The sequence below is a fragment of the Megalops cyprinoides genome, chromosome 6 (assembly GCF_013368585.1).
Source record: "Megalops cyprinoides isolate fMegCyp1 chromosome 6, fMegCyp1.pri, whole genome shotgun sequence".
Lineage (NCBI taxonomy): Eukaryota > Metazoa > Chordata > Actinopteri > Elopiformes > Megalopidae > Megalops > Megalops cyprinoides.
This window is the reverse complement of record NC_050588.1, coordinates 16,663,780-16,675,963: the sequence shown is the minus strand read 5'-3', so window position 1 is coordinate 16,675,963 and position 12,184 is coordinate 16,663,780.

Genomic DNA, 12,184 nt, shown 5'->3' with positions numbered 1-12,184 from the left:
TCCAAAAAAGTTTCAATTTTAAAAAATATTTTTGGCTACTCTGAAATATAAGATTTATTTGTTTAATGTTTTTGGTCACTGTGTAATTCCATTTCTGTTATTTCATAGTTTTTATGTCTTTACTATTATTCTAGCATGTGGAAAATAGTAACAATAAAGTAGTTGTGTCCAAACGTTTGACTAGTACCGTAGGTCTTTTTTAGGGTTTACTACAGAAATAACGACAATGGCCTGTGGCCTGACTCATTACAGAAAACAATTTTTGTGCCAACCAACCTCATTTAAACCCACAGAATTTGCATACAATTTCATATGACCATGCAATAATTCCCCAAAATTGGAGCATTTTCATATTCCCCCTGTGTTATTATTATTCTTCTCCTTATTAATTCCCCTGCAGCATTACATCATTGAAAATGTTGTGGAACTGCAATTTACATCTTACTATTAGTCTCTTCCTGTATTTATGTTCAATGGTGTTGTAACAGTAAATATCCATTTATCAGGTCAGCCTTGGTCAAAGTGTTCCTGTGTTCCTTGTGTTGCCACTCCTCATGAATGGAATTACTACTGCTGTTGATGGGCCTGGGTACCATTCATTGTTAGCCTCTGAATGCACTATGTTCCATGTGTGGTGTACCAATGAACACAGGAACAAAAACATTCTAGCAGAGTCATTGGTAGCTTTTCTCACCTTTGCCTCAGGGTCGCATCACACCACCCTGTTGAGTATAGTTTGTTGTGGGTTATTCCTTACTTAGACGAATCTCCCCATGTGAAACACTTGTAATGAATCCTTCTATAATTGCTGTCATCAACTGTTGGGAAAATGCCATTGTTCTGTAGTGCTACAATAAACATGTTTTAAAAGGTAATGTGGAATATATCATAACTACTACACGATCACACCTTTCTTGCTGGCTTCACCTCACTCTGGACCCATATTAGTGATAGTGTGTATTGCACCATTTGTAACCTGCCCAGCAAACATAACTAGTACAGGATGTTCACTTCTTAGTCTGGAGAGAGTTGTCCTATTTCATTTTAGCCTAGGTGCTTGGACTTCTAATAACAACAAAAAACGTGGTAATAACACTATAATTCTAACAAAAACATTGTTAGTTATACATTGAATCCTTAATAGTAGTGAAACATGGAAATGGAAAAATAAATGGAAAAATAATGCTAAATCCACCTGAATAAACTAAGCATACACCAAGTACTATAAGTTACCCTTTTAAATCTACAAATGCCTGGTACAGCCCAAAATATATACATTTTCTGTCTTCTAGAACAGAGGTATCTATAGATATTCTTTTAACACTTTCTCCACTGGTCAGTGACATAACAGGCAGGGCAGAAGAAGACTGCAGGAAGGATTAACACCTCTTGAAAATACCATGGAAAATACCCATAAAAATTCACAGTCCGCTCTGGTATCCTGCATCTGTTTGCTCTGAGGCAGCACATCCTGCCCAACGGCACGGTTACAGCTTGTCTGTGGCCAGCAGTCACAAGGCCTCATACATTTCTGTTTTACTACCAGCATGCTGTGTGTTCCTTTAGCGGTTATTGACGGTTAATAATGGAAGCTCATAAACCAAGGACATTGCAGTGGAAAAGAAAGAAATGAAACACGGTGACATTGAATCTATCTGTAGGTTTTCATTTTCATTTTATTTCAAATTTTGTGTGTAAATCTATGTGGTCAAGGACAATGAGCTCCAGAATATATTGAGAATGTCATTAAATGTATAGTCATCACCCACACTAATTGGCTGAATGTACAAAGGTGAAATATTTTGATCATTATTCATCATCACTAAACTGAATATTTACAGCCAGCTAAATACTTTGCTTGTGTTTGAGTTTTATGAAGGTCAAGTAAAGACAAAACATTGAGAGCACAGTGACCACAGATATGCCTTGGGCCGTTTTTGGCAGCAGCTCTGTAAAGGGAGTTTCATACTCCAGTGGAGTAGTTAAAAACACTTGCAGCAATGACAGCATTATAATTGTTATCATAAGTGTGTTCATGGTTCAATGTGATTTGTGGTCTCTGAACAGGTGAGGCTGACACCAGAACAAGGCAGTAAAAATGATGTGTGGAACAAGTGTATCCTTTCTGTGATCACCAAATTTTTGTTGATAGCAGGAGAGCTATTTATCTTCAACCAGACATGCTGCTTGTAAACTTGCAAATGAGCCATTTCACTTGCCCCAGTTTGAGTTAATCCAAAGGCGATGTACTGAGATTCTTGTGGTGCTTTGACAGGCTGTGCAGCATTGTCTGGTGTTGGAATGTGAGGAGCCCTTGACCAAGCATGCTCTACTCCAGTAACATCAAGCATCTCAGCTCACTTCTTGACGTGGCTACTTCTAGTCAATGGTCATGTGTCAGGCATAAAACTTTTATTGCCTTGCCTGAAATATCCACCTCAGCCACTCCATCGTGCTTGCAACTGTGACATGACTAAGCCTGGAATGAAAGGTTTCTGTTGTCTAAAACTACAGAAGTGTCTGAAACTCTGTACATATATAGGTACCTTCTTCATTCTGTATGGTACATATCCTATATTTATCAAAATACATACTGCGTAATCTGCAGAATAAAATTCAAGCTTGGAGGAATTTTCCTTAAAAGGTCTACAGTCTCAGCAGAAAACCCACAAAATAGTCGTGTTTGTTGGTATTCAGAATTTATTTTTTTAACAAATCCCTACCTGCACAAAACATCTGAATCAAACATAAGTACACCTGATTTCTAACAAATAAAGCATAAAAACTGAACACAATTCATGTTGTTTAACACCTGCTTTCGTCCCATATATATCAACATATAAAGTACTGCCACCTCCTTTTAGTCAAAGTGTTTTTTTCTAAGCTTATGCTCACATTAATTATTAAATTTAGCTATTTTATTTCAGACTTTATTTGACTACAGACTGAAGCACATAACAGTCAATATTCATTGATCACATTTACATGGCTTCATTATAAAATCTTTATAAAAGTGTTATAATCTGTCCAGCTCTCAAGTGTGCTAGGTTTTCCAACCCTATTGACTGAACTGTTTGATACCTGCTGTGCCTATTCTTAAGAGATCTCTTCTGATCTTGGCATGCTGATAATTTGCGGCCAGTTCCCCCTAGTGATGTCATGTAGTTGTCATAAACTTTGACTTTCAGCTGCACCCTTGACATTTCAGGACTTTTTTCCCCCTAAAATCTAACATAGTTCCAATGTTCTTAATGTTTATAACACCAAAAACATTTAGTCACACCATCATTTCTCTGTGTAACTGCAGCACTCTGTACAGAGCACGCCTATCCTTGGTGCAGCTGTTTGGTTTTCTGCTGTTTTTGCAGTAGTGTGTTTCATTTTTACTGACGACCCCTTGCCTTATCAAGGCAGAAGGAGGAGCTTTTATTTGTATTCTTTGGCCTTTTCCTCACAGTAATATTATAGGTTACGTGTGTGTGGAAGGTCAGAGAACACCAAGTAACACAAGTTAAAATATAGCATCACAGCTGAAGGATATGACTTTGGTCATTAAATTTCACATCAAAATCTAACACGCATTCAGACACAAGCTACATCTTTACAGCCTACCATTATATTAACCTTTCAACCTTCTGCTGAAGCTGCCATGTCACTCAAGATCCTAATGGCTCCTAGGGCATACCTCCAAAGCACTTGGAAGATAAACTACACAGCCCACAGACACAGACACACACAGACACACACAGACACACACACACACAGACACACAGACACAGACACAGACACACACACACACACACACACACACACACACACACACACACACACACACACACACACTACTACTGGATATTGATGGAGTTGTCTGCTCAGCAAGGTTCAATTTCAATTATAATGTTTGGATGGGAATGATAGAAGTATCTGTGTTTATCAATACCAAAGTGTCTGGTGTATCAATTTAACTGATGTATATATTTCATCGTTTATTAAAACAACCATACCCTGCATTAATTTTGTAATTTTTCTATCATCATATTGGCTTTAATGGTTTACTATCTAAACACTGATAAGACTCATGGGTATACAGCAATATGACTATAATTACAATGACATCATACAGTAGGTTAGCATGACGGTTTAACTGATTCAAAAGTGAATCAATGATTTCAGACGTGTCAGGCAGTGTTAATGTTTAATCAAGGCCTATGCTAATGTACCAATAACCATAAGCATATTTTTCTCACATGAAAACAGAAAAACTTTGTTGCATTATCCTCAAACACCCAAAGAAGCCTATCATTCAGTCAGTATTTGTTCTAGAATGTGGAGACAATTTTGCAAATTGCAGTGTACTTACACTGCAAGGTTGTCTGATGGAAGCTTGTTAGCAGCTGTTTTGAAAGGTAGGTGTACCTACCCATATATATTCTCTCATGCAAATGCTACCATTCCTATGGTACCTTTCATATCTCAGTACAACACCACACATGTCCTTCTCTAACATGCCTGCTAGTCATACATTTCCTCACCTTACCACAAGGAAATATACTGTCCAACACTCACCCGGTCATATCTACTCTACCATTTGTAGCTAACAATGTCATAACACCTCACACTTTGTAATATATCATGTACATCTGTAATATTAAAGACAACAAGTGTTGCTTCATCATGTTAACATGTTCTCCAGAAACCTGAACCTGAAAAGCACTCAGACTGCATAAATTAATAAAGTAACACTTATATCTGCATCTCAGATAATTAGTGCAGTAGATTTAGTGCAGAAATTTGTATCCTGAAGAAAGCATTTTTCATTCAACCACAAACAACTAATTAAGGATATAATTACACTGGTCAAAAGCTAATATTTTTGGAATGGATGAATGAAAAACTACGGCTTACTAGCCCACAAGAGGCTAGTAAGTGAGATTCTATGAGTGAGATTCACCAGCCCTGTCTGGTTAGAAAACAAAAATGTGTAAGACCTGCACATCACGGATGTTTGTGAAATAACAAACATCCGTGATAAATAAGGCAGCTAGCTTGCTACATAGTTTAGGTCTTTTCAGTAGCATGAGTAGAATAGGTTAGGACACAGCTACCTAGATCAAGCATGGCCAGATTACAGTTAGTATTTAGCAAATATTGTAGCAGGAAGACAATTGTGTGTAATTAACACTAAATACAGTCTATAAGAAGCTGCTGTTACAGGAACTGATTAAATATAGAATGTTTCTGAACAGCTAGTCTTGTGGTAAGTTTGAGACCACTTTTTTTATAACCAAACAATTTTATATTTCATCTATTCATCATTCTTCTTCATTTGATTCAAAACCAGTTCTGCATTACTTTAAATCCAAAGCAACTACACACAAAAAGCTGTCACAATTACATTCATTGGATGCTGGCTTTCGGAAAGAAGGCGCCGTCTACTCACAAAAACAGACACGGTGTCCTGCTGCTGCAAAAATTAAACACATTTTTACTCTTCAGGTTTTCTGGTCCATAGGCTAATAGATCATGTGCTTATGTAAAGGAGACGGTGGCACAGCCAGCTGCACTCACTCTCTGTGCATAAATAATGGCACATACAAAGTATCCAGAGTAGTTATTTTCTTTTATTCACACATCTTTCATAATCCACATCTTGCATAAATCATTTCCTTTTTTTCATTTTATTCTTTCCAGAGATTTGCTTTTGGCATGGCAAAGGTTATAGACTCACACAGCCAACAACAAATTTCATTCTACTAGACTGGCTCGTGAGTGTCAAAAAACCTCACATTGTTGTCCCTGCTAATTATGTGCTTGATAGCAAATGGTCCACCATTCGTGAGTGGACAGTCACCAATCAGTATGAAGCCATGTGATAATCTAACACAGAGTGAAGAATGCTGTCACCCCTTAGCTCCATACACCCCCCCCCCCCCCATCTCTATGATCTGCGTTTGGGCCAGAAAAAAAACAGATGTCCTGTTGGCAGTTGCTCTGTCTGCGCGCGACAGTCTTGTCGAAGAATCATTCACGTTCCTCAAAGGATTTATTAGCCAGTCGAACTTTCAAGGGGACACTCGAAGATCAGACTGGGCAACAGTGCAACCAGAACAGGAGCTCAGCTGAAGCCACTGAGGGTAAGTCCTTCCATCCTTGCCCTCAAAACTGAGGTGTTGATTATGAGGACAACCTGCTGGTGGCTGGATTTTTCTCCTCTATCTTGTTTTGCCTCCTACAACTGTTCCACATTTTTGCTGTTCATTGCAAGCATTCAATCATTCTGTTGGATTGCACAAATATTTGACTTAGGTCTGACAGGTACATACTTACGCAATTATATGAAGTGGTCTTTAAAATTATTGCAGTCATTTTCATTGTTATACATTTTCATGTTATCCCTTGATATAGGTGCTTTTTAAAATAATGTGTTCATCAATATAACCATTACAAGGTACCTTGTTATATATACTTGTATATAAACATATGTCATTGCTCACTGCTTTCTTTTCTTTGTACATTCTGTAAGAGTCACATTAATGTGAATTACAGTCTACATGTTCCAAGATTGTTTTTGGACTAAGGATTGCAGTCATTGGAATACTAACTGAATACAGGATATCTAAGGCACATTCAAGGCTGGGTCATTGTTAAAAAATGAACAGATAGATGTAGTGTTCTCGAATCAAGAAAAGTATCATCATGGCAATAAAGCAAGTGTTGATTTGATTATGATGGCATAATACAGGCTAAGGTGACTGGATCATAAAACAGCACACAGGCATTGAATTTAATAACAAATATGTGCTAAAAAGCAATACTTCCTAAAAATCCATGTAAGGGCTGTTCCGAGAAAATAAATTCAGGTAAAGTGGAAACTACACATACATAATTATGCCATATAAGGGCCATTTACAGTAACTTTTGTGCACTTAGTTTGTCCAACTGTACATTTTCCCAATTTAAAATAGAATGTCCTTTCTATTGCTCCAATTTAATGTCCAGTTAATGTCACATGATAATTGTCCAAAGTAACAGCTGGCAGACTTGTCTCCCAGTGTCCTAATTATGAATCCCTCCATCCATATTTACCAAGGAAGCAACATGTCACTTTAAACAACCTCTGCTGTATTTCCTTACTGTACAAACTTTACAACCATTGGCAAGCCTGCTATATTTAACTGTTCATAAATGCTCTTCATAGAGCTGGAGTTCTCCACCCTTAGTACTTCTTGCCTTTCCTGTAAGTAGACACATCAGCAGAGTCCTGCTTTTTACGATTCCAGTGTCATTTAAACCTTTTACGTTTTGTGTGTTATATAATTACAGACAAATACGTTTCTGATGTTATAACTTGGGTCAGTTGAGAGGATATTCGACACAGGGATATTCTTTAAATTAAGTAAAAGCTTAGATCACAATTACAAAAACACTGAATGTAATAATAAAAAAAACACTTGTCTCTGAAGTAAAACATTGACTTAACTTTCTACAATACATCCATGGATCTATTGTTGAGTTGTCTTTTGCAACGCAGGTTTATATGTAGCACAAACACAAGTAGTATAATCAATAAAACAGTAACTGAAACTATTTTGAACTGGTGCCTTAAAATGAATCAATTTATCCATTTTATAATTTATTCAAAGGACTCAAAACAACATGTAGGAGTGAAACTTTTGATCGCATAATGACATAACAGCAGAGGTCTTATAGTTGGGAGCCCTTCCTAAATTTTCCGATAAGGGAATGTTTGACGCAACCTTATAATTTATGCCACTCCACACCTGGTACAGTCCAATGGGAGAAGAAGGTCCATTTCCTTCCTGACGCCTCAGGGAGATCATCAGTGACTGTCTGAGGCGCACTTGCTGATACATGAGAGAGGACTGTACAAGGTCTGGTTACATCTGCTATATAGGGGTATCCCTGTGATGGAGGTGGAGGAGGAGATGGAGAACTTTGTCATCCTCAGCCAGGGAATAGGGTTAATACAGTATTGAACAGAGCATAGTGAATACCACACTGCAATATTGCTGCAAATTCTTACCAGGCTTTTCTTACTAATTATGCATATGCATATAATTGATAACTTGACTGGGTATTTCGTTATAATGCTATTAGATATATTATTTACTCTGCGTGTGAAACATGTCAAAGCTGTTGTCTGTGACGATTACTTATTGCATTGATTTCTCCAATGACTTTAAACAACTCACATGATTTATAAACTATTAAAAAGGCAAAAATCTTTCCCAATTAGTTGACATTTGTGGAATTCTCAAGACAGCACAGGAGTTTCAAACAGCTGTTTTGATTTTGTAAATCATGCATCCTGTCACTGGCTGGATCAAACATTTGGAAAATTAAGAGTATTTAAGTCATTTTTGTTGTTTAATTTAACTGTAAAAACATGCTATCTGGATAATACTATAGTTGGTTTGTTGCCCACCTTCAAAATTGCAGAGATGCACAGAAATAGCTAGGCAGGCCTGCAAGCCAGCTAGGTATGGTAGCTAGCAAGCTGTGCTTTATTGCAGTTTTTTACCAATTAATTAATGTTACTACATACCTATTATCTACACCTTCTATCTTAGCTGGTTTGGTAGCATCACATATTTAGCACACACGGAATATTTGTATCAGACAAGCTTGGTAGCTATTTATGAGATTTTATTTCTGTTTGTATTGTTCTTCAGTTTATTCATAGCATTTGAGTTGCATTCAAGCACTGTAGATACCCAGCAGTTTAACCCTTAAGGCATTGTAAGCTCGGGACTTCCAAGTAGTGGAGATATCTGGAATGCTTTGAAAGTGTTAGCTATCTAGCCCACTGGTTAAAATTTACAATGCTGCCCAAGCTGTGTCAGCTGACAATGACTGGGAGCCCACACTGGAAAAAAAAACAGTTTAGAGGTGGGATGTGTTGGCAGGGTTTTCTTGAGTCACATCCATGTTGTGAGTTTATTTTCTCCCTCATTTTCAACACTGGTATCTTTGTTGAAAGATCTCTGTTGTCACTTTTTGTCACATTTTTTGGGAAAATGTTTGCTGTCACCTACACAGCGTAAAGGTATGTCTTTTTGGCCTTGAGGTGTACATTTTTAAAATAACAGATTTAACCAACAATGCAATACTTAGCTGCAGAAACATTGTTTCTAGCCAATCAAGATTGATGGATTGAAGGAAATCATGAGAATAACACTGGTTAGGGATCTTGTCATAACTATAAAACATCTGCATGTCCGCTCAAAGCAGTCAGCTGTAATGTTTTTTTTTTTTTTGCAGCTTTTTCAATTACAAATGCATGGCCAAAGTATAGCCTCATCATTTTCAAGGGTGGTGGTCAATTTCTTACCTTAACTAGCTATCCATATTTGCAATGTATAAATTATTATTGCATATTCTCTTGGAATGTTTGATCCTCTAGCTGGCCAGATTGAGAGAAACTGAATTTTGATAAATACTGTACAGTAGTTCACTCTTAATGTGATATACTGTATGTTAATTCTTAATGATGACACTGTGGTCAATCACACAAGTCACACAATGTAATTAGCTGAACAAAAATAATGGACTTAAGGTAAGACAATAAATAATAATAATACAGTATGACAATAAAACGTGTTTATACAGTTTATAATTCTTTTCTGAACTTTACTCAGCCATAAAAGATATGAATAATTACACTTAAAATACTTGGTTTTCCAGTGTAGTGGAACCATTGGATAGTATTGGATCCCCATTAAAATCATACTCAATTTAATATCAAACAGGTCTTTCTGCAGGGTAGAAACACTAAGCACAGTACACCAAAATATGAAAGCATAAAGCTTTGTTCATCTTCTCCATTTCCAGTTGTGGTCCAAATATAAATTACAGTTCGTGTAAAATAGGTTTTATATCCATCAGAATTCAATGAACCAAATGGATAACTTTGCAGGATTGATCTCTCTTTTGCTAATTAATCACCACCTTATCACAGCCATTTACTCACTTACGTGTTCAAATAGAGCAGATATAGTGACATATTTCGACTACACTACAGGCTGTAAAATCCACTTAATGAAAATGCAGTACCTATGAAATAAGACTACTAACAATTGAGTTGCATTGTAACATTGCAAACAAGCTAGCTAGCTACCATATGCTATAACAGGTACATAACCTGTTGTAAATACTCATTATCATGAAAAATGCTCTGACAAGCAGACACAATTTGTTGCAATCTGTTAAAAAATAATTCTCTCACTGTGGTTATGGTGTCACTTATTAATACAGCCCCCCTGTTTTACTTGGTGACCCGAGCCATATGATTGCAGTTTCTCTTCTCAGTAGGCATTAATTAATGTATGCCCATGTAACAGAGTAAAGGTGCAACTGGCCAGCACATTTCTTGAGTGTTTTCCCAGGTCATGTTGCGAGAGGTCCGGGGCCGGTACTCCCTGTTCACAGTTATAACACACATGGTAATCTTCTTGGTTTGAGAACATATAAATCAGCTCCCTGCTGTGTCCAGCACATTGGAGCCATGTATCTTGTCAGTGACCATTCAGATTGGTTTTCAACTGCTGTGGGTGCCAAGAAAGATGCAAGCCAAACTGTGTCACATGTTTCTGATGATCCTGAGATTAAAGGCGAATTTTAATGGCATCTGGTAGGAGTGACATTCAATAACCAATATAACATGATAAAAATAAAGTGACAAAAAACTTTCAATTTATGTTTAAAAAGTATTTATTCTGTTTTCTGGCACAGAAATACCCCAGAAATATAAAGTTAAATTACGTAAGTATTTATGGTTGGTCAATTACAATTTGGTCAGTTGTAAAAGCCATCTAATTTTTATCTATGTACAGTTGTGAAGACAGAAAGCTGGACTTGCCTGAGTAAACTGTTTCTAACAGCTTGGTAATAATGCTTACTCTACAAGTAAGCAGTGATTTACTGGTATGTGACATTTGTGATAACATCGCCATGTTTTTATGTGGCATGTGACCCTCTCATATGACGATGTTACTTGCAACAGCTTGAAAAGGTTCCGGAGAATCCGAGAATATCCTACAGATCATAAGGCGTTTTGAATTACCACATGTGTACTATATATTCAATCAATAGCTCAACTTATCCTCATTGGTTAAAGAGTCCCCTGCAGGTCAAACATACACAAGAGATGTCACCCAAAACATATCAAAGAGAGAATATCCATCTAAATCTACATAATTATGTCACAAATTCACATCTTTCTCAACTACTGCAAGACTCAAATTTAAACCATTAAAATGTGAATGCTAGTGTAACATGTCAACATGTTGCACTAGATATGACAACATGTTCCACTGACATTTTCAAGGGACTTTCACACAATTCCAAAAGTAAAATTCAGGTTTCAGACAGCATCATATTTAAGGGACATATGATCAATTATTATTGTCTAGTTGGATACAAATTAGGTTGCAGGTTTAAGGTAGAAGTCATTAAAATATTTTATTTTATAATGAGCAGTCTGCCATATAGGCCCACTGAAGCAGGCACAAAGGCAGAATATTATAGATTACAAAATAAGAGACAAGATTAAAAGGAATGTTATTAAGAATTAATAATACTGCTTCAGTAGTGTACTTTTTCTACACAATGAGTACATTCTATCAAACCTGAGTACCTGTAGCAGAGGTGGAAAACTCCAGCTTCAGAAAGTAAAAATCCTGCCACGTATTTGTAGCCATTCACTAAACAACGTGACTTCACTAATTAGCTCCTCTACCTGGCTGGAGAGTTGTGCTAATTAAATTCAGCTGGTGTAGTGCATGGGTGGAACAAATACGTGGCAGGACTTTTACTTTCTGAAGCCGGGGTTTTCCACCTCTGACCTGTAGCTGTGTTTCAGTCAGACTGACTGACAAGTTAAAAAGATGTTGCCAGAACATGCAAATTTCCTTCTCATATATCAGTTTTTATTTTAGTATGAATGCAAAAAAACAAAAAGGTTTTTTAAAAGGTTAAAAAAAATACTATGATGTGCCTTTCTGGTTTGTTGATAGTGTCACACTCTAAACTAACCATCATGGCAACAGTATGGCAACAGACTGACATTTCAATAGAAATCTGCCAGCATAATGATGAAGTGTCTATATTTCAAAGCTCACTGTTGGTGGTAGAGTTCCAATATGGCCTGTGTGCTTTCATCTTT